We start from the raw sequence: 25,921 nt of genomic DNA, 5'->3' as shown, positions 1-25,921 counted from the left end.
GCGCCGTCAAAGTACATGACCCAGCCATCTGGTGCTTCGCTCCCTGGCGAAAGGGACTGGTCATCTCATGCCTCGGGCCCAGGAGCGTTGGTCCATTCCGCCACGAAGTCGGTGAGCGCGGCACCTTTGATGACCCTGGTGGTGCTGAACTCCAGCTGGAACGCCTACAGTTCGATGTTCCATTCAGCTAACCTTCCCGCGGCATTGGGGCTCTGGAGCACCCTCTCCAATGGGTAAGCTGAGACGACCTTGATGGGGTGACCTTGGAAGTAGTAGCGCAGCTTGCGCGAGGCCACGAGGAGCGCGAGCAGAAGCTTCTGCGACATCGGGTAGCATGCCCGCGTGTCTTGTAGTACCGTGCTGACGAAGTACACCGAGTGCTCGACGAGAGCGGGAGTGCCGGTGGAGTCCGCGACCTCCTGAGGCTGGGGCGCCCCCTGAGGCTGGTGGACTTCGGGAGCTCGGTCGCCTGCCGGGGCGAGCACAGCCTCAGGAGCGCCGTCTTGCGGGGCCTGGTCGCCTGCCGGCGCTGCCGCGGCTTCATGGGCGTCGTCTTGGTGCTGCATCATCCGATCGAACGTGCGGCGTCGTGAGGCAGGTTCTTGGCCCGATGCTCCTCCCAGATGGCCACCAGCGCCGCGCTAGCGAAATGAGGCGTGTTGGCCAGGTAAAGCACCGGGGGCTTGGGGGGATGCGGCGCCAGCATCACCGGCGGGCTGGTGAGGTATCTCTTGAGGTCTTGAAATGTCGCGTCAGCTTCCGGAGTCCAGTCGAACGGACCCTTCTTTTTCATCAGCTTGAAGAACGGGAGGGCGCGCTCCCCCATCTTGGAGATAAAGCGCCCTACCGTGGTTACGCAGCCTGCCAGCTTTTGCATTTCTTTGAGAGTCTATGGTGGGCTCATCTCTTCTATTGCCTTGACCTTCTCTGAGTTCGCCTTGATTCCCCTACGCGACACAAGGAACCCCAGTAGCTTACCTGAGGAGACGCGAAATATGAATTTCTTCGGGTTGAGCCGCAGGTCCACCTTGCATAGGCTAGCGAAGGTCTCCTATAGATCTTGGATGAGGGTCCTTGCCTCCCAAGATTTCACCACAATGTCGTCGACGTAGGCCTCGGTGTTCCTCCCGAGTTGCCGGCCTAGGGCGATATCCATCAGCCGCTAGAAGGTTGCCCCAGTGTTACGCAGCCCGAACGGCATGCATGTGTAGCAGCATACACCACACGGGGTTAAGAAAGCCGTCTTATCCAAGTCCTACAGCGCCATCTTGATCCGGTGGTACCCTAAGAAGGCATCTAGGAAACGCAGCAGGTCGCACTCGGCGGTGGAGTCGACGATCTGATCAATGCGTGGAAGCGGGAACGGGTCTTGACGACAGGCCTTGTTGAGGTTGGTGAAGTCGACGCACATGCGCTCCTTCCCGCCCTTCTTGGGCACGACGACCGGGTTCGCCAGCCACACCGGTTACCGAACCTCGCGGATGACACCCGCTTCTTGTAGCTTGCGGGTCTCCTGGACGATGAGGGATTGCTTCTCTGTGGACTGTCGTCGTGCCTTCTGCTTCACCGGGTGCACATTAGGGCACACCCTCAGGTGGTGCTCGATTACCCCCCTCGGGACCCCCACCAGCTGCTTGGGCTCCCAGGCGAATACCTCCTTGTTCACGCGCAGGAAGTTCACCAGTGCCTCTTCTTGGTCCTGGGCGAGGTTGGCACCTATGGTGAAGGTGGCTCCTGAGGCCCCATCCTCATCGACCGGTACCTGCTTCGTCTTAGCCCGATCTTGCGAGAATAATTTCTTCTTCTTCGCCGGCGCAGCCTCCTGGGCCCCAAATGTTGCTTCGTCCGTGGGGCGTGCTGCCGCTGCGACCCGGAAGGCAAGCTTGAGGACTGTCAGGGCCTCCTTGGTGTCTCCAGCTATGGTGAGGACACCGCTGCTCCCTGGCATCTTCATGAGGTTGTAGGCAGGATGGGTTGCCGCCATGAACTAGGGGGCTGGTGGAACCATCACCAACCCTGGAGAAGGGCTTGGTGGGACGGAGCCGGCCGTGCGGCACGTGGAGCAAGCTGAAAACTTCCACAGAGAGCACGCTGAGGCCAACTCCGCCGTTGACGAGGGTCTTGGTAACCGCTACACTATAGATGGTGGGCGTGCAGAGCATCGGGAGCGTGCCCGATATCGCAGTGGTCGCCAGATGGTCCCTCGAGTCGAAGGTGAGATCGGCCTTGGGTGCCGCCCATCCCGGAGGAGCCCCCTGCCTCACACGGGTGGCGCCCATTTGGCGGAAGAACTGCATGACGTGGCGATCCGAGTGCGGCGCCTGCGCACCACCAAGGAAGGTTGTGACGGCGAGGGGCGCCGGTGCTGCAAAGCGCGCGATGAAGAGATCGCGCAGCTCCTCCCAGGAGGCCACAGAAGACTCCGGCAGGTTGAGCAGCCAGACGTGCGGCATGCCGGCGAGGGCAATGTGGAACGAGTTGGCCCTGACCTTGTCGTCGGCTCCGGGCACCCGAATGGCCTCCTCGTACGCCTGGAGGAAGGCTGTTGGATCCGCTGCGCCAACGTAGTGAGGTGGCATCTCCGGCTTGAACTTGTGCGGCCACTACACCTGCTGCAAGGCGGGGGCGAAGGCTCGGAGCCCCACAGCGCTTCCATGCAGGCTCGTCGGTCCGGTCGGTGGAGCGGCGCTCGCCATGAGAGCTGAACGAGGGAGCAAAACAGGAGAAGCGGACGGAGAGGTGAAGCTTTGACGCACCCCTACCTGGCGGGCCAAATGTCGGATTCAGGGTTCCTTAGACCCTTGAGAGGTTCGAAATCTGGGGTGCGTATGAAGAACACTCTTCCCCCAGTCTGCCCACTCGACATTCCCATGGCCTAGTTCGACGAACCCAAAGAACGAGAGACACAGGGATTTATCCTAGTTCGGGCCACCTTGTAGTGTAATACACTACTCCAGCTTTGTGGTGGATTGCCTCGAGGGTCTGTGGATGAACAGCCTCAGGAGGTGAGGTGTTCTTGAGCTCGATGAGCTGGCGAGGTGGTCAGGGTAGAATGGCCCTAATTCGAGATGTCCTCCTATGGTGGTGGCTAAGTCCTATTTATATTGGCCTTGGTCCTCTTCCCAAATGCAGGCGGGAAGGGATCCCGCAATGGCCAAATTTGAAGGGAGACAACTAATACGAGCTATCCTGACAAAAGTAGTCTTCGCCTGCAAAAGGCTCTGGTGGTGACGCTGTCGTGGGCTCCGCGATGACCTTCGTCCTGCTGTCCTGGCGGTCTTCGTCTTGTTGCACCAATATGGAAACCTTTGCCTGATCCCTCGGGAACCCATGCCTGCTCTTGCCTCCTTAGCACCAAAGAGGAAACTGGTACACTGCGCCCGCTGGCGCCCGCCTGGCCTTGGTTGTCATGACTCACGTCACGCGAACCTCGCGAGGTGCACCCTGCATTGATATCTCGGCTCCTCGGGAGCCAGCCTAGCGAGGCTGCCCCCAGGGAGGTCTTGGTGTCGTCTGCCTCGCGAGGCTTGGCCCCTCGCGAGGGTCTTGAGTTCTTGCTATTGAAGCTGGGCGGTACCGGGCCGTCGACGGAGCCACGCCACGGGCCGCATTCAGGCAAGTCTGGGCACCCCCATTCCCAGGGCGCCAACAGTCATGACCTCATCCTCCCACGTTTGACGTGGGCCGGCGAACAAGTAGGTCGCGCTTCTCATGGCGCATGAGCTGCTGCGCTATTGCCCTGCCAACGAGGGCTATGATGCCTGGCTTGGCCACATCACTGAGCTCGTCAATGCCACAGGCGAGGTCCCGGCGCCTTCCCACTCGCTTCGGCCCCCGCTGTCTCGTGCGGGTGACGTGGCTCATGGCGCGCCTCCGCCTCCTCCTCTGCGAAGCGCCAACACCGAGCCGAGGCATGACACGCATCCGCATGACCCGCCGCATGGAGCACCAGCACCGGCCCGGGACGAGGCCAACTACCAGGTTGTGCAGCAGTCGCAGCACGACACGCAGGCGCTCCCGGCAACGCTGCGCCAACACCAAGACCGGGCTGCTCTGGAGGCTGCGGCGCATGGGTGTCAGGACCATGCTCCCCTCACGCGGGCCGTGTCATGAGCACAGCAGACTGCCGTGCCTTCACTCGTGAGCTATGCCACATCGTCTGGCCTGGCAAGTTCAAGCAAGATCTGCCCCCGTGCTATGATGGCATCCCTGACCCTGCGGAGTTCCTTCAGCTCTACTCGCTGAGCATCGAGGCGGCGAACGGCGAAGACAAGGTCATGGCGAACTGGTTCCCCATGGCTCTCAAGTACGGCGCGTGCTCCTGGCTCATGCATCTCCCGGAGGGGTCGATCTCCTCGTGGGATAAGCTCTGCGAGTGGTTCATCGCCAACTTCCAAGGCACCCGTGACTGTGCCCTCACCGTCAACAACCTGCGGCGCATGAAGCAGCAGTCGGGCGAGACTCTCTGCAAGTACATTCAACGATTCACCCAGGTCCGCCTCAAGATCCCGAAAGCCTCGAACGAGGCCATCATCTCGGTGTTCACCGAGGGCGTCACGGACATCAAGATGAGCGAGGAGCTTGCCATCCACGATGATGTGTGCTCGGCTCTGGAGATGTTCAACCTGGCGGACAGGTGCGCTAGGGCCGAGCAGGGCCGCCTCTCCCTCCTCAAGCACCCAGACGTCGACCCTGAAGACAAAAAGGCCAAGGCCAAGGAAGTGAAGCGCAAGGGCCCCACCATGCTGGCAGCAGAGCCCGAGATGAAGCGTGGTCATGACCGCGACGATCTCGCCAAGGATAGCTGCCCATTCTGTGTCTTTCACAATGTTCACACCCACAACATCGACGGCTGTCAGGAGCTCAGGGCGCCCCGGGACAAGCGCCTGGGTCGCCGCCCCGAACGCGGTGACTGTGGCTTCGGCCACGAAGGAGGCTGTGGCGGAGGCCGCTGGGACAGCCGCAACCCTCGTCAGGGCTGGTGCAACCAGCCTCGCGAGGGTGGTTGGCGTGATCAGCCTTGTGATGGCCCCTGGCGTGATCAGCCTCGTGAGGTCCATCTTTTGGGTAACGCCAGACTCCCTCCGCTGCCACCACCACCAAGGAGGAACGATGAGAACCATCAGGACGATGGGGATGGGGGCTATTAGGAGCCACGCGCAATTGCCTGCATCCTCGGTGGTGCCCAGGCAGCCGCCTCAAACCGCATCTTCAAGCAGTTTTCTCATGAGGTGAATGTGGCCCTCCTAAAGCTTGAGGTTGTGCGCCCCCTCAGGTGGTCGCAGTACGCCATCACCTTCAACTCCAAGAATCATCTCAGGTGCACGACCACTGCTGGTGCGCTCCCCTTGCTCTGCACGCCCACAATCAGCAACGTCTCCGTCACCTAGACTCTCATCAATGGCGGAGCTGGTCTCAATGTGCTCTCCGTCGAGACATTCAAGACGCTTCAGGTGCCCTATGGTCAGCTCAACCCCACCAGGCCATTCTCTGTGGTGACTGATGGCTCTACCGTCCCCTAGGGCAAGTGTGCCTCCCTGTCACCTTCGGCAAGCGCGACAACTACCACACTTAGCTCATCGACTTCGATGTGGCCCACATCGGCCTCCCATACAACGCCATCCTTGGGTACCCAGCTCTCGCCAAGTTCATGGCGGTGACTCACCATGGCTACAACATCCTCAAGATGCCAGGATGCAGTGCCATCATCACGGTCGCCTGTGATGAGAAGTGAAAGTGCGTTATATCGACTAAATGGGGGTGAATAGGTGATTTTTACAAACTCGGCACTGAGGAAATTCATCTTGAGGAATTTTAAACGTGACGAACTACAAGCAATGGAATAAGTACTCAGGTGCATGCATAACAAGACAGTAGCATAGTCATCATGATGAAATGACACATACACAGAGCACAGGTAGCGTGTAAACATGATAAGCAGGCTGAAGACAAGATGACTGAAGAAATAGGATTGAGGAAATTGAGAAAGTCTTCAATCAAAGTCTTCAAACAGTAACAAACAATTTCATCTACACATGAGCGAGGAAATGAAAGGGTTGAGGAAATAGAACCAGTAGCACGGTGAAGATAGTGATTTGGTAGACCAATTCCAACTGCTATGATAGTTGTATGTCTGGTTGGAGCAGCTTGGTATTTAAACCAAAGGACACACAGACCTTACTATATTCTCCTTGAGCTAAGGTCTCACAGACCTCGCCCAATCACTCGTGGTTGTCGGATTCAGGGCTTCGCAGACCCTTGTGTGCTTTGAACACTGGGGTGCGTACGAAGAACTTCTTCACGCTAACCTGCCGGCCCAACGATTCCACAGCCTAGCTTGACGAACCCAAAGAGCGATAGACTCAGAGATTTATCCTTGTTTGGGCCACCTTGCGGTGTAATACCCTACTCCAGCTTTGTGGTGGATTGCCTCGAGGGGCTGAGGATGAACTAGTATAGTGGATGAACAGCCTCAGGAGGTGAGGTGTTCTTGAGCTCGATGAGCTGGTGAGCTGGTCAGGGTAGAATGGCCCCCATTCGAGATGTCTCACTATGGTGGTGGCTAAGTCCTATTTACAGTGGCCTTGGTCCTCTTCCCAAATGTAGGCGGGAAGGGATCCCACAACGGCCAACTTTGAAGGGAGACAACTAGTACAAGCTATCCTGACAAAATTAGTCTTCGCCTGCAAAAGGCTCTAGTGGTGACGCTGTAGTGGGCTCCGCGATGACCTCCATCCTGTCGTCCTGCTGGTCTTGGTCTTGTTGCACCAATATGGAAACCTTTGCCTGATGCATCGGGACCCCGCGCCTGCGCTTGCCCCCTTGGCACCAAAGGGGAAACTGGCACGCTGCACCCTCTGGCGCCCGCATGGCCTTGGTCCTCATGGCTCACGTTATCTGAACCTTGTGAGGTGCACCTTGCCTTTATATCTCCGCTCCTCGGGAGCCAGCCTAGCAAGGCTGCCCCCAGGGAGGTCTTGGTGTCTTCCACCTCGCGAGGCTTGGCCCCTCCTGAGGATCTTGAGCTGTTGCTACTAAAGTTGGGCCGTACCAGGCCGCTGATGGAGCCACGCCATGGGCCGCAGGCAGGCAAGTCTGGGTACCCCCGTTTCCAGGACGCCGACAGTAACCCCCGGGCCCAAGGCGTGATCGAACTTGGCTTCGAGGCAAAGTACAAGGGCAAGTGCGGAGCGCCGCGAGCCCCAACCTCCTGCGGTCTCGGTTGACGCGTGGCAATTTGACGGGACGTGGGCGCCCCCACTTCCCCACGCAGCCTTGATATCCGCCCGGCTTGGTGGCCGCCGTTGGCTCAGCTCTATATTCGTTGCTTGCTGCGAGCTTTCTTGGCCTCTCCATCTTCTCAGCTCCCCCTATCGTCATGGCACCGAAGCTGGCAAAGAAGAAGAAAGAGAAGAGCTGCGCTCCGGCCAAATCCCCGCTAGGACAAGGTCCGTCCGGCGCTCACCGCTAGTTTCAACAAGTGGGGCGCGACAGTTGCTTGGCCTGGTTCCCGCGCCCTTGTCGACATGGCGGCCACTGAGATCCCCATTCATCTCCATGCCCTCCTGGCAGGCTTGATTCCCCCCTTTTCTGATTTCTTCAATGCCATAATCACGCATTACCAAGTCCACGCGCTGCACTTGGATCCCCAATCCATTCTTCCCCTCGCCAACTTCGCCTTTGTCTGCGAGGCCATGGTGGGCATTGTTCCCTCTGTGGCCTTGTTCCGCCATTTCTTCTAGCTTCATTTGACTGACACCCTTCAGTGCTTAGGGTGTTTGACCTTCCAAGCCATGGCGGCGACGGCAGGCTCAGGGATAGACTTCGAGCTCTCACCGGTCGTACATGGACACCGGAAGCGGTGGGTGTTCGTGGATGTCGGCGTGCTCAACTCCCTGCTCTTTCTCCCTTGGGAACCGGCTGAACCCAGCTCCGGATGGGCGCACGCGAAGCTCGTCGACCCCCGGCTTGCCCATGTTTGGCGTCGGCTAGCCAGGTTGAAGGAGCTTGGGGTGACAGCACTGATGGTGGTGCAGGAGTTCATCCAGCGCCGCATTGCTCCACTTCATCACCATTCATGGCGGATGTGGACCTTCGCCGGCAGCCGGGACCCCATGAGGCTCTAGGTGCCTGCACTTCCTCCTGAGACTCTACGCACAATGCTCGAGCTCCTGGCTGGAGACCCTGCACCAGCCACACTTCCGAAGGAGGGCTGCCTCTTGTACTGCTGCTTGAACTTGGAGGTGTTCGTAAGGCAGATGCCCCTCTTCGACGAGTGGGGGCTGCGCCCGACGGAGCTTGAGGGGCCCCACAAGAACCCGGTTCTTGTGGTCCCCTTGGCTGCCGTCCCTGCGGTGCGCGCCCCGGTGGTGGATGCTAGGGGCGGGCGCAGCCCAGTGCTATTGGGGTGGCTGCTGATGGTGCGTTCCAGCCTGATGTTCCTAAGGCGGCAGCCCCCGAGGCGCAGGGAAGCCATCCTGAGGGGGTGATCAAAGACTTGGCGCGATCTGGGGCTCCCGAGGTCGCCGTCCCTGGAGCTCGGCCAAGCGGTCTTGAGGCGGAGGCCGGAGAGCCGCCGCAGACCGAGGTTCCCGAGGTCGCCGTCTCAGGAGCCCCGTCGAATGCCCCCGTCGTTGGGGAGTTGCCGCAGGCTGAGGCTCCCGAGGTCGCCGTCTCGGGAGCCCTGCCGAATGCCCCCGGCGCCGATGATCACGCCCGGGGCTTCGGCCAGCTTTGTCTGAACCTCGAGGCACTCCGCAAGATAAAAGGGGATCCCAGCTGCAATGGTGACGCATACCGGCCGCCGAAGCAGAGGAAGTACATTGCCATAGACGAGTAAGTACCTCTTTGTCACATCCCTAGTTAGTCACTGCTTGTCCTTGCATCAATCATCATGCATTGCATTTAACTTTATGAAAGTTGAATTGGGGAAAGTGGAAAGACTCATACATCATTTCTAAAAATGATCAACATTAAAAATTGCTTCAAATAAAACCAAGAAAATGTTCCTGTTAAGCTATAAAAATATTGGCAGGAGGTAAAATTCAAACCAATATTTTTTGGACTCTCAGGAATATTTGTTTTGGTCCTTTGAATTAAAAAAATAACATATTTGAGTTGGATTTGTTTCTGTAATATAAGAAATAAAGTTCAAGTATTTTGTAAGTTTGCATGTGACCTTGGACAAGTTTTCTGAGATCACATAAAAATTTACAAAAAGATTTAAAATGATTTGATGCTTTAAATCAAATCACAACAAAATACAGAGAAATGGAAAAGAGAAATAAAAGACACAGAGAGAGACAAACCTACCTGGGCCAATTACCTGGCTTGGCACTGTGCCGGCCCAGCCCACTGGCCCTGCCAGTCATCTTCTCCACGACGCTAGGAGGATAGCGCGCGTGAGGCCGACGCGCGCGAGCAGGCTCCGCGCCACCTCCTGCTTGTCGACGAGCCCCTGGACGCGTGGCCGACTCCCTCAGTGTCATCCCAATCCCTCCAGCTCGCTCACTCTCCCCCCTGCTCTCTCCCTGTCTGTTCCCCCACCTCACCGACCACGCCCGCCGCCGCCGCCGAGCACCACCGTGGCCAACGCCTCTCCCTCGTCCTCTCGAGCAGCCTAGAAGCTCCGCTACTTCGTCCCTCGACTCCCTCACCGAGCCACGCCCCGCCGGAAGCCCCCGAATGTCCTCACCGAGCTCGTCTTCAACCTCCCGACGGCGAGATCGACTTCGCAGCCCCGCCAACTCCAATTTTTCCCCGAGCCTGTTTCGACGCCCTCTACACTTACTGTGAGCCCCTCTTCCTTTCCCCTCTTCTCTCGTGCTCGTGCTCGTCCCCTAGCTCCATTTCCCTCCGCGGCCGAGAGGATCTCGCCGCCGGCCATGGCGTAGTCATGGCCACAGCCGCGCAACCTCACAACGGAGCGCGTCACCGTGCTCAGAAAGCCCCAGGAGCCTAACACACACACTCAACCGCCCTCCCGTGCACCGTAGCACCAACCCCGACCTCGCCCGAACTCCGGCCACCGCCGCGTGCTTCGTTCCAGCGAGCTTGGGCCATCTCAGCCCGTTCCGATCGCACAGAAAGACGCGGGGCACTCCCAGCTCCGCGTGGATGGTCTCGGCCATCCATTTGGTCGCCGGAGCGGCGATTCCGACGCCCTCCGCCGCGCCTGGCGCCACCGGCCTAACCCTGGTATAATTACCTCTAATGACGCCATTAGCTAATCCTGTGTCAATGACGGATGGGCCCCACGCCTAATTAACCCTGGCTTTATTTCTTTTTAGATTAGCTTATAACCTAGCGGGACCCACGCGTCTGTTTTGACTATGCTGACATGGCCGGTGGCTGTTGACCAGGCTCACCTGTCTGTGACACCAACCCGCCCTAAGTCACTGACCAGTGGACCCCACTAGTCAGGTTTGACTCTGGGCGACCCAGTTGACCTGCTGATGCAGCAGTGACACAGTGCTGACGTCATTAATGATTTTCTGGATTAGACATAATCCAGGAAATTTCAGAAATAGTTAAAACTTATAAAAACCATAGAAAATATTCTATAACTCCAAAGGAAATACATTATATATGAAAAATGAACAGAAAAATCTAATCTATCTATCTGTACTGGTTTCATGCATGTTTAAACAACTTGACCTTATTTTTTAGATCATAACATGATAATGCACTATTTGAATTCATAATTTGAGTTTGAAGTTGAACCTTTGGTTCAAAATAACTCAAACCCCTCTGTTTGTAGTTGCATTAACCCCAACACACTCATTTTGCCATGTCATGATCATGCATCATATGGTTGCATTGCATTGATTGTGTTTCTTCTCTGTTGCTAGTATTTGTTCCCCCTCAGTAGACGTGGTTCCGACGATGAGATCGATGACACCGATGAAGAACTATACTATCTTCAGAAGTGCCAGGCAAGCAAAATCCCCTTGTTCATTCCGATACAATCCCAATCTCTCGCTCCTACTCTCTTTTATTGCATTAGGACAACAAGGATTCATCTGTTACATGCTGCGGTAGTTGAACCCCTTTTCCTCTGCATGACCTGTCATTGCCACAGTAAATAGATGAAACCCACTAGCATGAGTAGGAGTTGTTTGAGTGCTGGTGTCCCTACTCATTCATGCTTGTTTGTCATGCCTGCTATTGCTTAGAGTTGTGTCAGGTCTGATTCATCAGGGATGAATTGGAAAGTTGTGAACATGTCCTACTGTTGAGAGCTAAGTGTGTGAACACGATTTGGTAAAGGTAGCGGTGAGAGGCCATGTAGGAGTACATGGTGGGTTGTCTCATTGAAACCGTCCTCAGGAACTAAGTTCTGTGTTTGTGATCCATGAACAGCTACTACCACACATTGGTATCCTTAATTGACTCTCTCGACTTATTAACCGCCTTTGTCCTCTATCTAGGAGTTGCAAGTAGTTTCTGGTTTTTATAGTATGCTGGAGGTCGTGCGCAGCGCTGACCCGAGGGGTGGGCTGTGATGCGGTAGGCACGTGGCCTAGTGTACCGAGTTGCCCGTTTGGTGACCCGGGAACCCTACACACATAGTTCGGGGTCGTTTGTGGAAACCTCGGCCGGACTCCCTGCGGATGGAACCTGAATAGGCGATAAACCTGGACTAGGGACTTGTCTGGTTAGTCAGGTCGTGGCCGACTCCCTCGACAGGCTTCCGCTTGAAGGTTGCCGAGATACATGACGTGTGCATGGCGGTAAGTGGCGAGAGCGTGTGTGAAGAAGTACACCCCTGCAGGGTTATAAATGATCTATTCGAATAGCCGCGTCCGCGGTAAAGGACCTCTGGGTTGCCTGTACAGTTCATAGACAAGTGAAAGTGGATACTCTAAAATGCGCAAGATAATCATGAGTGTTATGGATGGCGTTCTCGTAGGGAGACGGGAGCGGATTAATAGTGGAGTATTGATATGGTGAATATGTGGACTCGTGTGCGCCACCTCAAAAGAGTTACTTGCAGTCCTAGTTTAGGATAGCCGCCGAGTCAAAGCTGGCTTGCTGCGGTTTAACTCCACCACCCCTTTGTTGATACCGATGCATATGTAGTTAGTTCTGATGTAAGTCTTGCTGGGTAAATTTGTACTCACGTTTGCTTAATTTATGTTTTTGCAGAGAGACTTCAGTCTCGCTAGTAGTTCCGCGTGGACTTCGACGTTTAGCTTGTAACCTCAGCTACGAGCTTGTACCTTGGGAGGGTCTTGTAGATAGTCAGGCTTCTCAACCCTTTTCATTTGTAGTTGTCTGTACTCAGACATGTTATGCTTACATTGCCTGTATGCTTTGTATGCTGGGTCATCAGACCCATGTTTGTAATATCTGGCTATTCGGAGCCTAATGAATAAATACTTTGAGTTGTAGAGTTTTTTTGTGTTGTCATGTTGTATTTGCACATATCGAGCATATTGTGTGTATGTTATTTAAATGCTTGGTATGTGTGGGATCCGACAACCTAGTTGTTTATTCTTGGTAGCCTCTCTTATGGGGAAATGTCTCCTAGTGCTTCCACTGAGCCATGGTAGCTTGCTACTGCTCCGGAGCACTTAGGCTGACCGGCTGTAACGCCCACGATGCGGCTATATCTCCCACGTGTCGAGGCACAACTTAGAGGCATAACCGCATTGTAGGTTTTGTCGCAAGGAGGGTCATCTTCACACAATCCCATGTAATGAACAAGAATGCGAAAAAGAGAGTTGGCTTACAATCGCCACTTCACACAATGCATAAATAAATTCATACATCATCCAGAATACACACATAGACCTACTATGGTCAAATCCAAATGAAAAGAAGATAACCCCAAATGCTAGATCCCCGATCATCCCAACTAGGCTCCACTACTGATCATCAGGAAACGAAACATAGTAACGACCACGGTCCTCATCGAACTCCCACTTGAGCTCGGTTGCGTCACCTGCATAGGAATCCTCGGCACCTGCAACTGTTTTGGTAGAATCTGTGAGTCACGAGGACTCAGCAATCTCACACCCACGAGATCAAGACTATTTAAGCTTGTGGGTAGGTAAGGGGTAATATGGTGGAGCTGCGGCAAGCAGTAAGCATTTATGGTGGCTAACATACGCAAAAGAGAGCGAGAAGAGAAGCAACGCATCGGTCGAGAAGCTAAAAGTGATCAAGAAGTCATCCTGAAACTACTTACGTTCATACATAACCCCGACCATGTTCACTTCCCAGACTCCGCCGAAAAGAGAACATCACGGCTACACACGCGGTTGATGCATTTTAATTAAGTTAAATGTCAAGTTCTCTACAACCGGACATTAACAAATTCCCATCTGCCACATAACCGCGGGCACGGCTCTCGAAAGTTTATACCCTGCAGGGGTGTCCCAACTTAGCCCATCACAAGCTCTCATGGTCAACGAAGGATATTCCTTCTCCCGGGAACACCCGATCAGTCTCGGAATCCCGGTTTACAAGACATTTCGACAATGGTAAAACAAGACCAGCAAAGCCGCCCGAATGTGCCGACAAATCCCGATAGGAGCTGCACATATCTCGTTCTCAGGGCACACCGGATAAGTCAAGCTACGAGTAAAACCAGGCCTCAAGTTTCCCCAAGGTGGCCCCTCAGGCTGCTCGGTTTGGACCAACACTCAGAGGAGCACTGGCCCGGGGGGGGGGGGGTTAAAATAAAGATGACCCTTGAGTCCGCGAAACCCAAGGGAAAAAGGCTTAGGTGGCAAATGGTAAAACCAAGGTTGGGCCTTGCTGGAGAAGTTTTATTCAAGGCGAGCTATCAAGGGGTTCCCATAACACCCAACCGCGTAAGGAACGCAAAATCAAGGAACATAACACCGGTATGACGGAAACTAGGGCGGCAAGAGTGGAACAAAACACCAGGCATAAGGCCGAGCCTTCCACCCTTTACCAAGTATATAGATGCATTACTTAAATAAGAGATATCGTGATATCCCAAAATATCCATGTTCCAACATGGAACCAACTTCATCTTCACCTGCAACTAGCAACGCTATAAGAGGGCCTGAGCAAAGCGGTAACATAGCCAAACAACGGTTTGCTAGGAAAGGTGGGTTAGAGGCTTGACATGGCAATATGGGAGGCATGATATAGAAAGTGGTAGGTAGCGCGGCATAGCAATAGAGCGAACAACTAGCAAAGCAAAGATAGAAGTGATTTCGAGGGTATGGTCATCTTGCCTGCAAGGTTCTGAGAGTTGTCGAAAGCTTGATCCTCGTAAGCGTTCTCAATAGGTTCCTCATAAGCGTTCTCGTCTCCCGGCTCTACCCAAAACAAGAAAACAAGCAAAGGACCAACGATCAATCATGGGCAATGCACAAGCAACATGATGCAATACATGGCATGATATGCGAGATGTGATATGCAATGCAGATGCGTGCTCCGGAAGGGAAAAGATGAACAAGGCATCAACTTGGCAAACCAAGTATGCCGCTGGAAAGATGAGATGATTTCGGTTGAAATCGATATAAGGATCACCGGAATCGGATGCACGGTTTGTAAATTACAAGCAAAACAAGGATGGCACAATTCTGCGATAAACAGCACGATGCCACTTAGTATGCAACAAGAATCTAAGCTACTGCACTCCAACATAACAACGAAGCATATGACAGTGATGTACTCAAGATGCTTGACAAAACATGAACACTGAGCTACGGCTAAATCACACCAGAGCAGGTTCAAACAAGCATGGCAAAAGTCCAGAAATAACATCAAGAAGCCATGTTTAGAGCAAGGAAACAACAGGCTACAGGAACATATCATAGCAAATCAAGGCATAGCATGAATCTACTAAATGCATAGAACAAAAGCCCCTTACTGATCATCAGCCAAAATGGCACAGAAGATATGATGACACCTCTATAAACATAACAAGTTTTATTACCAGATTCAGACAGTAGAAAACAGAGCATGGCATTAACAGAATTATGAAGGCATCTTTGTGAGCTCGATTCACTCATCACATGGCATTGCAAGACAAGATAAGCATAGAATCAGCAAGAAGACATGTTTATGAAACTAACCATGGCAAGAACAAGCTCATAGCATGGAAGGATCAACTACAACAACCTTGGCAAAATTGATTAACATGTAAACAATCTGCCAGGAACATTTTATATCAAAAGTAGAGCAAGATTGAGACATGCTAGGGCACTCCATAATTGCAAACAGGGGCATCGACGGATAGAGCACATCTATATGTCCAAAAGATCCTTACTGAACAAACTCAAAAGAAGCATGGATCTCACTGTAGCAACTTGGATACATGGCATAAAAATATCAGCAGAGCAATGACTTGGTGAAATTTCTGAGTCCCTGAAATCAGCAATATCACGAGAGCTACTTTGCATGCTTGTGCTAGTCACCACATAGATCACAAAAATACATGGCAAACACCTCTGTAAGGATGGCATGAAATAGTTCAATACACATGTAGAGCTCATGCTCATAAGATGCACATATCAAATGCAACAAAACTGACAAAACATCATAATCTGATAAGTAACAATAGTAAACATTTTATAGCACTCTTGCATCAATGAAAATGGCATCAAGATGAACCCAAACAATCATGGCACAATGGAACAAAATGATGATCATCTCATGGTGAACATTTCGACATATCGTATGCACAAATCGGAGCACCGAGCATGGAGATATGATGTGATGAACATGGGAACAAAATAATGCAGAAAAAGGGACTTAGAAGAAAATCGGGGTCAACCTTCGTTTTGGATCTGGATCTGGGTTCCGGTGGCGCGGACTTCGAGGACGCCGGAGTAGTCGCCGGAGGAGAGGGAAACGGCGGCTGGAGTCGGACGGAGAGGGCGCCGGCGGGACGGGGCCGGCCGGATCTGGCCGGACCTCACCAGATCCGGCGCCGGCGGAGGCGGAGGCAGGGCCGGGCGGCGCAGGGGCGGCGACCGGGCAAGTCCGGCGGCGCGGCGGAGGAGCAGGATGGGCAGCGGAGGAGCGGGACGGGCGGCGGAGCCGAGCCGCGGGAGGCGTGGGCGGCGATGGGCCGGGCGGGCCCGCCTCGGGCTCGCCGGGCCGCAGCGGCGGGGCGGCGGCGCTTGCCACGTGGCAGCGTGACATTGGTGCGGAGGCATAGGCGATTTCGTCCGGCTCGGGACGGGCGTGTCCGGCGGCGCGAGGGGAGCGGTGGCTAGGGTTTGGACTGCGAGATTTTTGGAGGGGATCACATATTTATAGGTAGGAGGAGGTAGGAGTGTCCAAATGGAGTGCGGTTTTCGCCCACACGATCGTAATCGAACGACGGAGAGCATGGAGGGGGCTTAGATGGGTTATTGGGCTGTTTTGGAGGGGTGTTGGGCTGCAACACACAAGAGGCCTTTGCGGTTACCCGGTTAACCGTTGGAGCATCAAACGGCCTCCAAATGGAACGAAACTTGACAGGTGGTCTACCGGTGGTGTACCAAGGCCACTTGGCAAATCTCGGTCCATTCCGAGAACGTTTGACACCCGCTCATGAAAAGAGACAAGAGGGGTGCGTCGGTGCATGTGGGAGTGTCGGATTGCAAAACGGACAACGGGGAAAATGCTCGGATGCATGAGACGAACACGTATGCAAATGAGATGCACATGATGACATGATATGAAATGCATGACATGAACAAAATGCAAAACGGAAGACAAAAACCACGGAGGGAATATCATAACACATAGCCGAAAATGGCAAGAGTTGGAGTACAAATATGGAAAGTCACGTCCGGGGTGTTACACCGGCTTCTGTCCTTCTTCGTTCCTGTGTCTCTCCCTTCGGGGAAATGTCACGCGGTGTCTACCGGAGTCCTGTTAGCCTGCTACAGCCCGGATTCTCCGGAGTCCTGTTAGCCCAGCTGCTACAGCCCGGATTCACTCGCTGATGACCGACACGTTCGTTGCTGGGTCATGTATGCCTGTCCCTGTAAGTTAGTGCCACTTTGGATTCACGACTAGTCATGTCGGCCCGGGTTCTCTGTCATATGGATGCCAGCGACACTATCATATACGTGAGCCAAAAGGCGCAAACGATCATGGGCCAGGTAAGGTGGCACCCATGGGAATACCGTGCGTGAGGCCACAAAGTGATATGATGTGTTACATGCTAGATCGGTGTGACTTAGGATCGGAGTCCTGACAGCTTTGGTATCAGAGCCTGACTGCCTGTAGGATTACCAAGCCAAACTCGTCGAAGTTGAGTTTAGAAATTCTTTAGTTATGTAAGGGAATTGATTGTGGAAGGGAACGTAAGGCTCTTTTTACTCCTTTACCTTATGCCCTTCTTATCCGAGTCATCTTATCTTTCCTACGGGGTTAAGGAACTAGGCTTTCTCTTCTTTCTATCAGGATCACGTGTTACTAATCCGTAGACTTATAGGATTGTTTGTTTTAAGCCTTAGTTCTGTTCCTACTACTTCTTTGTGATGACAGTTGGTCTCAGAACCTTGATATTATGATGTTGAGTGGTTATGCCACCATTTTGCAGGATGTCTCAAATCTCTTCGAACATTTACAGCCGTTATGCTGTCCGAGTCATCCCAGGTTACTAAATAGTCTGAAGCATTTGCAAATTCCTTCTTTCTGTTCCCGATGTGCCTTTGGGCCAGAATAACCACACTAACTAATGCGTTGAGGTACTCTATTACCTCGGCATATATGTTGGAGATATTATTATGACCCTAGGTGTCTTAGAGAACCACCTAGTAATCTAGCCATGATTAGTGTTCCCAATGTGATGATTCTGGCCACCATTCTCGAAAGCATCCCGTGATGCCACTTAGTTAGTAGGCATTCTATTCCTGGGTTCTTGAACCCGAGATTCACCCTACTTACTTCATGTTGATTGTGTTTGCTAGTTCCTTTAGGATATTAGTAACCTTGTGATAGTCTTCGAGGTCTGTGGTATATCATTCTTCCTAATACCATGAACCATCCTTGGCGGAAGTTCTTTTGAACCAAAAGATCACGACAAGAGTGCTCCTAATAGGTTCTCCATTTGTGTTCGTGACTCTGTCCTTCCTACCTTTCTACATGGGTTATCCAGAAGAAATATGTTGAACTCGTTCGACATGCTAATCCATGCACCCACAACTCAGAAAATTATATGTTCCTTTGAGTTGCCCCTCTTCAATTGAATTCTAACCTTCATCTATCAATTGATAGTTAGGAGTAGTAGTGCATTGGTGTTCATCGATGCCTATTATTTGTCAGGACCCCGATCCTAAGTCACACCGATCTAGCATGTAACACATCATATCACTTTGCAGCCTCACGCACAGTATTCCCACGGGTGCCACCTTACTTGGCCCGGGACCGTTTGCGCCTTTTGGCTCACGTATATGATAGTGTCACTAGCATCCATATGACAGAGAACCCGGGCCGACATGACTAGTAGTAAACCCAAAGTGGCACTAACTTATAGGACATGCATACATGTCCCAGCAACGAACGTGTCGGTCATCAGCGAGTGAATCCGGGTTGTAAGAGCTGGGCTAACAGGACTCCAGAGAATTCGGGCTGTAGCAGGCTAACAGGACTGCGGTAGACACCCCGTGACATTTCCCCAAAGGGACAGACACATGAACAAAGAAGGACACATGCCGGCCAGCCTAAGTGTTCCGGAGTAGTAGCAAGCTACCATGGCTGAGTGGAAGCACTAGGAGACATTTCCCGGTATGAGAGGCTACCAAGGATAAACACTAGGTTGTCGGATCCCACACATACCAAGCATTTCAAATCATACACACAATATGCTCGATATGTGCAAATACAACATGGCATGACAACAAAGAGCCAGATATTACAAACATGGGTCTCATGACCCAGCATTCAAGTCATACAAGCAACAAGCACAAGCAGAAGCTTAACTTGTCTGAGTACAGACAACTACAAATGAAAAGGCTGAGAAGCCTGACTATCTACAAGACCCTGCCGAGGGCACAAGATCGTAGGTGAGGTAACAAGCTAAACATCGAAGTCCACGCGGAACTACTAGCGAGACTGAAGTCTCCCTGGAAAAACATAAATTAAGCAAACGTGAGTACAAATGTACCCAACAATACTTACATCAGAACTAGCTACATATGCATCAGTATCAACAAAGGGGGTGGTGGGGTTTAACTGCAGCAAGCCAGCTTTGACTCAGTGGCTAACCTGAACTATGAATGCAAGTAACTCTTTTGAGGTGGCGCACACGAGTCCACGTATTCACGATATCAATACACCACTATGGATCTGCTCCCGTCTCCCTACGAGGCCATCCATAGCACTCACGCATATCTTGCGCATTTGAGAGTATCCACTTTCACTTGTCTATGAACTGTATAGGCAACCCAGAGGTCCTTTATCGCGGACGCGGCTATTCGAATATATGATGTTAACCCTGCAGGGGTGTACTTCTTCACACACGCTCTCACCACTTATCGCCATTTACACGACATGTACTCGGCAACGTTCAAGCGGAAGCCCAGCAAGGGTGTCGGCCACGACATGACTAACCACACATGTCCCTAGTTCAGGTTTATCGCCTATTCAGGTTCCATCCGCAGGGTGTCTGGCCGAGGTTTCCACTTACGGCCCCGAACGATGTGTACAGGGTTCCCGGGTAACCAAACGGGCAACTCGGTACACCGGGCCATGTGCCTACCGCATCATAGCCCACCCCTCCGGTCAGCGCTGCGCACGGCCTCCAGCATACTACAAACACCAGAAACTACTTGCAACTCCCGGACAGAGGACAGGGGCGGTTAATAAGTCGAGAGGGTCCATTGGTTTCGGGCACAATGCGTGGTAGTAGCTGTTCATGGATCACAAACACAGAACTTAGTTCCTGAGGACGGTTTCAATGAGACAACCCACCATGTACTCCTACATGGCCTCTCACCGCTACCTTTACCAAAATCGTGTTCCCACACTTAGCTCACACACAGTAGGACATGTTCATCACCATTCCAATTCATCCCTGATGAATCAGACCTGACTCAACTCTAAGAAGTAGCGGGCATGACAAACAAGCATGATTGAGTAGGCACATCAGGGCTCAAACAACTCCTACTCATGCTAGTGGGTTTCATCTATTAACTGTGGCAATGACAGGTCATGCAAAGGAAAGGGGTTCAACTACCGCAGCATGTAAAAGTCGAATCGTTGTTGTCCTAATGCAGTAAGAGAGAGCAGGAGCGAGAGAGTGGGATTGTATCGGAATGAACAAGGGGGTTTCCTTGCCTGGCACTTCTGAAGATAGAATAGCTCTTCATCGGTGTCATCGAACTCATCGTGGAACACTTCTATCAAGAGGGAACAACCACCGGCAACAGAGAAGGAACACAATCAATGCAATGCACAATATGATGCATGATCATGACATGTCAATATGCTGTGATTTGAGCAATGCAACTAGCAACAGGTTAAATGGAGTTGGTTTGAATCCAAGATTCAAATTCAAACTCCATATGTGGATATTCAAATGCCATTTATATGATTGGTCCTAAACAGCAGCTATAAGTTGTTCTAACATGCATGAAGATGGTACAGATGGATATATTGGATTTTTTGATAATTTTTCATATATAAATTATTTCATTTGGAGTTACGGTTGAATTTCTATGATTTTTAGAAGTTTTAAACATTTTCTGGAATTTCCTGGATTATTTTTAATCTAGAAAATTGTTAACTGCGTTAGCATGACGTTGGTGTGACGTCAGCAAGTCAACAGATGGTGACCAGGTCAAACTGACTAGTGGGGCCACCATGTTAGTGTCACAACTAGTTAACCGAGTTAATTAGTGCTAACGTAAATACTAACCTAAGTTAATTAGGGCCTGGGCCCGGCTGTCAGTGAAACATGCGCTAAATAACTGCTTCATTAGTGGCTAATGATGATTCCACATCATCATCACCGGAGTCAGGCCGGCGAGGACCAAACCGACGGTGGAGGACCACCATGCGATTGATACAGTGCACCAAATCGCATGCGTTTGTGGCATTGGGTTGCTGGTGTTGTGCTCTACCAACTCATGTTGGATATGGACCAAGAGGTCGCCGGTATAGTGGACGGCGACGAGGTTTGGCGGCGGTCGGAGTTCAGAAAACGACGAGAGCGGCGCTACAAGGCACGGCAGGACGAGAGGCTGGGTGTTCCGGTCTTCTGGAAGCGTTCTAAGCACGATGACACAATCGAACCCGAGCCTCAGTGGCTAAAATGACGGCGGCATCATGGCCGGCGGCGAGGAGCTATCGACTCGGGTGAGAATGAGAGCTACATGGCGCAAACGAGGTGGGGAAGAGAGGGGTTCAGAGCGGGAGCTCACAGCGGTCACGTAGAGAAGCTCAGTGGGCTCGGGGAAGGGCTGGAGCGGTCGGGGCAGCGACGGTGATCTCCGGTGGCAGAGGAGGAAGAAGGCAAGGTAGCCGGCGATGCAGGGCGTCCGACATCGCATGGATCTTCGTAGAGGATGGGGGCGTCGAGGCGAAGCTCTTGGGCATGTCGAGGGGACGAGGGGAAGGTGGTGGCCGCGACAACGACCACGCTGCGGTCATGGTGGTCTCGGCCATGGCGGGGATCAAACAAGGAGGAGCTAGGGGGAGGCGTGGGGGACGTCTGCTCGATCCGGACGTCCCCTGCGAGTTTGTCCTGCTCGCCAGCACGGCAGGGAGGCAGGGAGGTGGCATGGCATGCGAGCGCACGCCGCGCTGTCTCGCCTCTGCCAGTAGGCAAAGGTTGATGACGACTGACAAAGGGGAGGTGGGCTGGGCCGCCAGCGCTGGGCCAAGTGGGCGCCAGGTAAGCCAGAGGTAACCTCTCTCTCTCTCTCCTTTTATTTATGTTTTCTATTATTTGTCTTTGTCTTTTTGGATTTAGTAAAATACTAAACCACTTTGTAAAATCCTGAAATAAATTGTGGGCACATAATGGATTATTCCCAACAGCCCTCAACTATTTTCAAAATTATTAGAGCATTTAAAATATTTATAAAATTGAAATGCCCCAATTCAAATACAATATGAGTTCATTCAGAAATCCATAATGTCCTAAAAATATGTTCATCATTTTTGGCAGAGGTTTTCACCTTAATCAAAAATCATGAACTTTTCTGGAGGGCATTGTGGTTCATTGAAAAGATTTGAATTTAAACCTAGTTGAATTTCATCTGGTGCTACGGTTTGAGCGTCCCCATTTCAAATTCATTTAAACTCAAACATGATGCATGGATGCAAATGCAACTAATTACAAGCAATACTCTAGGGCTGTGACAACTCACCCCCACTAAACGAGAATCTCGTCCCGAGATTCAAGACGTGAAGTAAGAAGACAGAGGGGACGTGAAACTGACATAGTCTTCATGATCCATATGCCCTTCTCAAATATATTGATTGCATCATGTTGATCTTGACGTATTTGTCTTCGAGTTCTTTGTCCCACACGATGATGTCAGAAGAAACTTTACAGAAGTCGATCTTCTCGAATGTCGAGCAACTCAATATCAACTCACGGAATGATACGTAGGAACATCTCTCGAGTTCAGACACAAAACATACATGGAGTCCAGAGGAATGGAGTGAAACAGATGATGAAGGTTCACTTGGTAGGCAACAATCCCACGCTTTAATAAGATGGTGCACTAGTTTCAGGGTAGCAAGTAGATATATTGCCCTTAAGTGGCAAAAAGAATTACTTTTGATACAAGGATCATTAAAACTCTTCATACCAGGCTAAGGCAGTTCATAAATGATCATTTGAAGGAGTTCAAAAGAATGGCATACTCAGTTTGGAAAGGAAACTAGAGTTATAATATAACTTGGCAAACGGAAGACACATTCCAATTGATACCGAGGATATAACCTAGTGTCTGAGCATGCTCTCAAGAACTTGAGCATTTCCATATTCATCAGGGTCTTACCAATATCTATGCCAAGACTTGGCAACACTCCATGCTACCATGATGAATAGTGGTGGAGGATGCAGATGCAACGGAAGACAACAGTTTCTCAGATTGTTACCTTAACTATGCCAAGGAGACAAAATCTGGATGATTGACCGAGAGACATTTAGCACTCTGCTTCTAATGTTCTCCTTGATGTACCAGCTTAACCCAATACCACTCGGTATCTGGAACATCAAGTAAAGGTTTGACTTTGGAAGCACAAGAAATCATAAGGAACGACTAATGATGTAAATCCTACGAAATCCTTATGGGGAGGTGGCCAACTTCCTCAATCAAGATACTTCAATAATAGGTCTTCCGACTGGGTGTGTTGGCCACGACATCCACTTTACCGGGTTACAGAGGGAACAATATTATAGCTCTTGGAGGACGTTCCAACCATCATATCTACCTAAGATTCAGATCTAGTTGGTGTCAGGATATTTCAAACTCATCAAGTCTAGAAAGAAAAAAATGAAGATTTGCAACACAAATCGATGAGATGGCGTTGCGAGATTCTCGCGGAATAAACTACGATAGCAAGCCCAAAACATGAGCTGGTTCTGCTCCATACATGTGAACACGCTGTCCAAGACAAGCAATGACCACATACTAGTCTTATAATGAAACACTACCGAGTTCGGGTGGGGAACATCATCGAGGATCAAAGTCCTTGCATAAGGCATGCTCTTAAGAAGGAACTTATTCTCCTTGAACAATTCAATCAGTGGCTTGGTGTGCTAGGGACACTTACAGAATGAAGGTTGCAATTCTCCAAACCACAGAATACTTCGCACATATGCATGACTGACTTGGGATGATTCCAGATGAAGAAAAACAAAACAAGCTTTCTCGAATTCACGGCCGCAACTTGCACCTAATGCACGTGAACTTGGAGAAAAACACTTCTTACACGAAGCATATACTTCATCAACGGGACATGAAGATAATGCTTACAAAATTTCCAACACTAGCCTTAATGTTCAACATAATCATGGAGATGATAAATCTGCTGCTGATGGGCTCAACAACAATTCATCGAGATTTCCATATAGATGGAATCCCATAACTATGTGAGCAAAGTGATAGCATTGGTCAGACCAAAATATATAATGGTGCATGCTCGAGGGATCAACCACGAGTAAGACAACATTACGAACATCATTGGTTCTGATTTTGATTTGACGATAACCCATACTTAAATCAAAGGATTGGGTAAGACAATAAATCCAACAAGTGAACACAGAGGTTAATCGATGAAGATTTCATCTTGCTTCAACACACACACTAAAGATATACCTTTGGAATGAACTAAGTCAGATAAAGCTTTATCTTTCAACTCCCCAAGTTGTTGTTTAGCTCAACGGACTAGTTCAGGGTATCCAACACAGAATCTTGGAGAATGGGTGGTTTGGAGGACAACCAACATGATCACGAACTCAACATAGCGGTCAGGTGACAACCTGGTAATACTTCCGAGAAGATATTCGGAACATCACGAACCACCGATATGTTACTAAGCTCGAGAACAATCTTGCTTTTTAGAGCAAGATGATATGATCAAATAAGCAAGGGATTGAATAATCCTAACTCATTGATCGAAGAGTGCACCAGAAATAAGGACTAGGTAGCACAATCTATCTTAGAATGATGATTCAATAACCAACACGCTAAGAATGAGAATAATGTCCATTTACTACCAAGCAACGAGTTGCTCGGAGTATTGATTTCACACATCACAATTCACTTGTCGGCATTCCGGTTACAACAACACGAGGACTGAGGAATGAATGATGATGGTGAGAGGTATCACTGCATCAAGAGTTCATAAGAGATGGTGCAATTCCTATGATATTCTTGACATAAATAGTGTAATACTCCAAGGTAGAATAGAACAAAAGTTGTTTTGGCCTTTGATCTGCGGAATACAACTACTTTGACCCAATCCTAGAAATGGATAAGGTACTGGAGATTGTTTCTCCTAGTCATTCTGGAATAGAACGGACCTACGTACCACAAAAATAATAGGCATCGATGAGCATCAATGCATGACAGGCTCTTGATCATCAATTGATAGACGAAGGTCAGAAAACAACTAAAGAGGGACAAGTCAAAGGAACATACGATTTTCTGAGTTGTGGGTGCATAGATTGGTATGTCGAACAAGTTCAACATGTTTGTTCCGGATAACCCATGCAGAAAGGTAAGATTGGCAGAGTCGCAATATAGAATGGGGAACTCATCCAGAGCACTCTTGTTGTGCTCTTTTGGTTCAAAGAACTTCTGAAATAAGCAGTTCATGGTATTTGGAAGAAGGAAATACCACGGATCTCGAGGACTATCGCAAAGGCTAGTAATATCGTAAAGGAACTAGCAAACACTACCAACATGAATGAGTAGAGTGAATCTCGGGTTCAATAACCCAGGAATGGAATGCCTACTAACTAAATGTGTCACACCCTGATTTTCATGCCACAACACTTAATCTAATAAACATGATAAAATGTGGTTTGACAAAAACTCTTGAGTGTTTGGTCCTTGCTTGATTTGATTTTTGTCTGCTGTTAGCAAGTGCTCTAAAAATCAAATAAATCCTCCAACTCTTATACTCCTTCTCCTTGATCCCAAAACCTTGCCCAATAATTTTAAGTGTTATTTAACTATTTTATTTAAAGGCTTTTTCTTAAGACCAGAAATGGTCTTTAATAGGTTAAAATTATTTTAAAGCTTCAAAAATATTTGGGAAAAACCTAGGGAAACTCAGTGGAGATATATTGTCCATATATAAGAGTTTCAACACATGGTCATGTTCAAATTATTGATCAAACCCCTCAAAAACCCTTTCTGGATATTTCAAGCTTTTGAAATATTTACAAAGAAAATATTCCCCAAAAATTCCAAGAAAAATCTAGCATCTCACATATGACATGTTTGATGATCTTGCCAAGTCTCATGTCATT

Source organism: Aegilops tauschii, chromosome 6 (assembly GCF_002575655.3).
Source record: "Aegilops tauschii subsp. strangulata cultivar AL8/78 chromosome 6, Aet v6.0, whole genome shotgun sequence".
NCBI lineage: Eukaryota > Viridiplantae > Streptophyta > Magnoliopsida > Poales > Poaceae > Aegilops > Aegilops tauschii.
The sequence above is the reverse complement of the archived record's forward strand: the minus strand, read 5'-3'. Positions refer to the sequence as shown.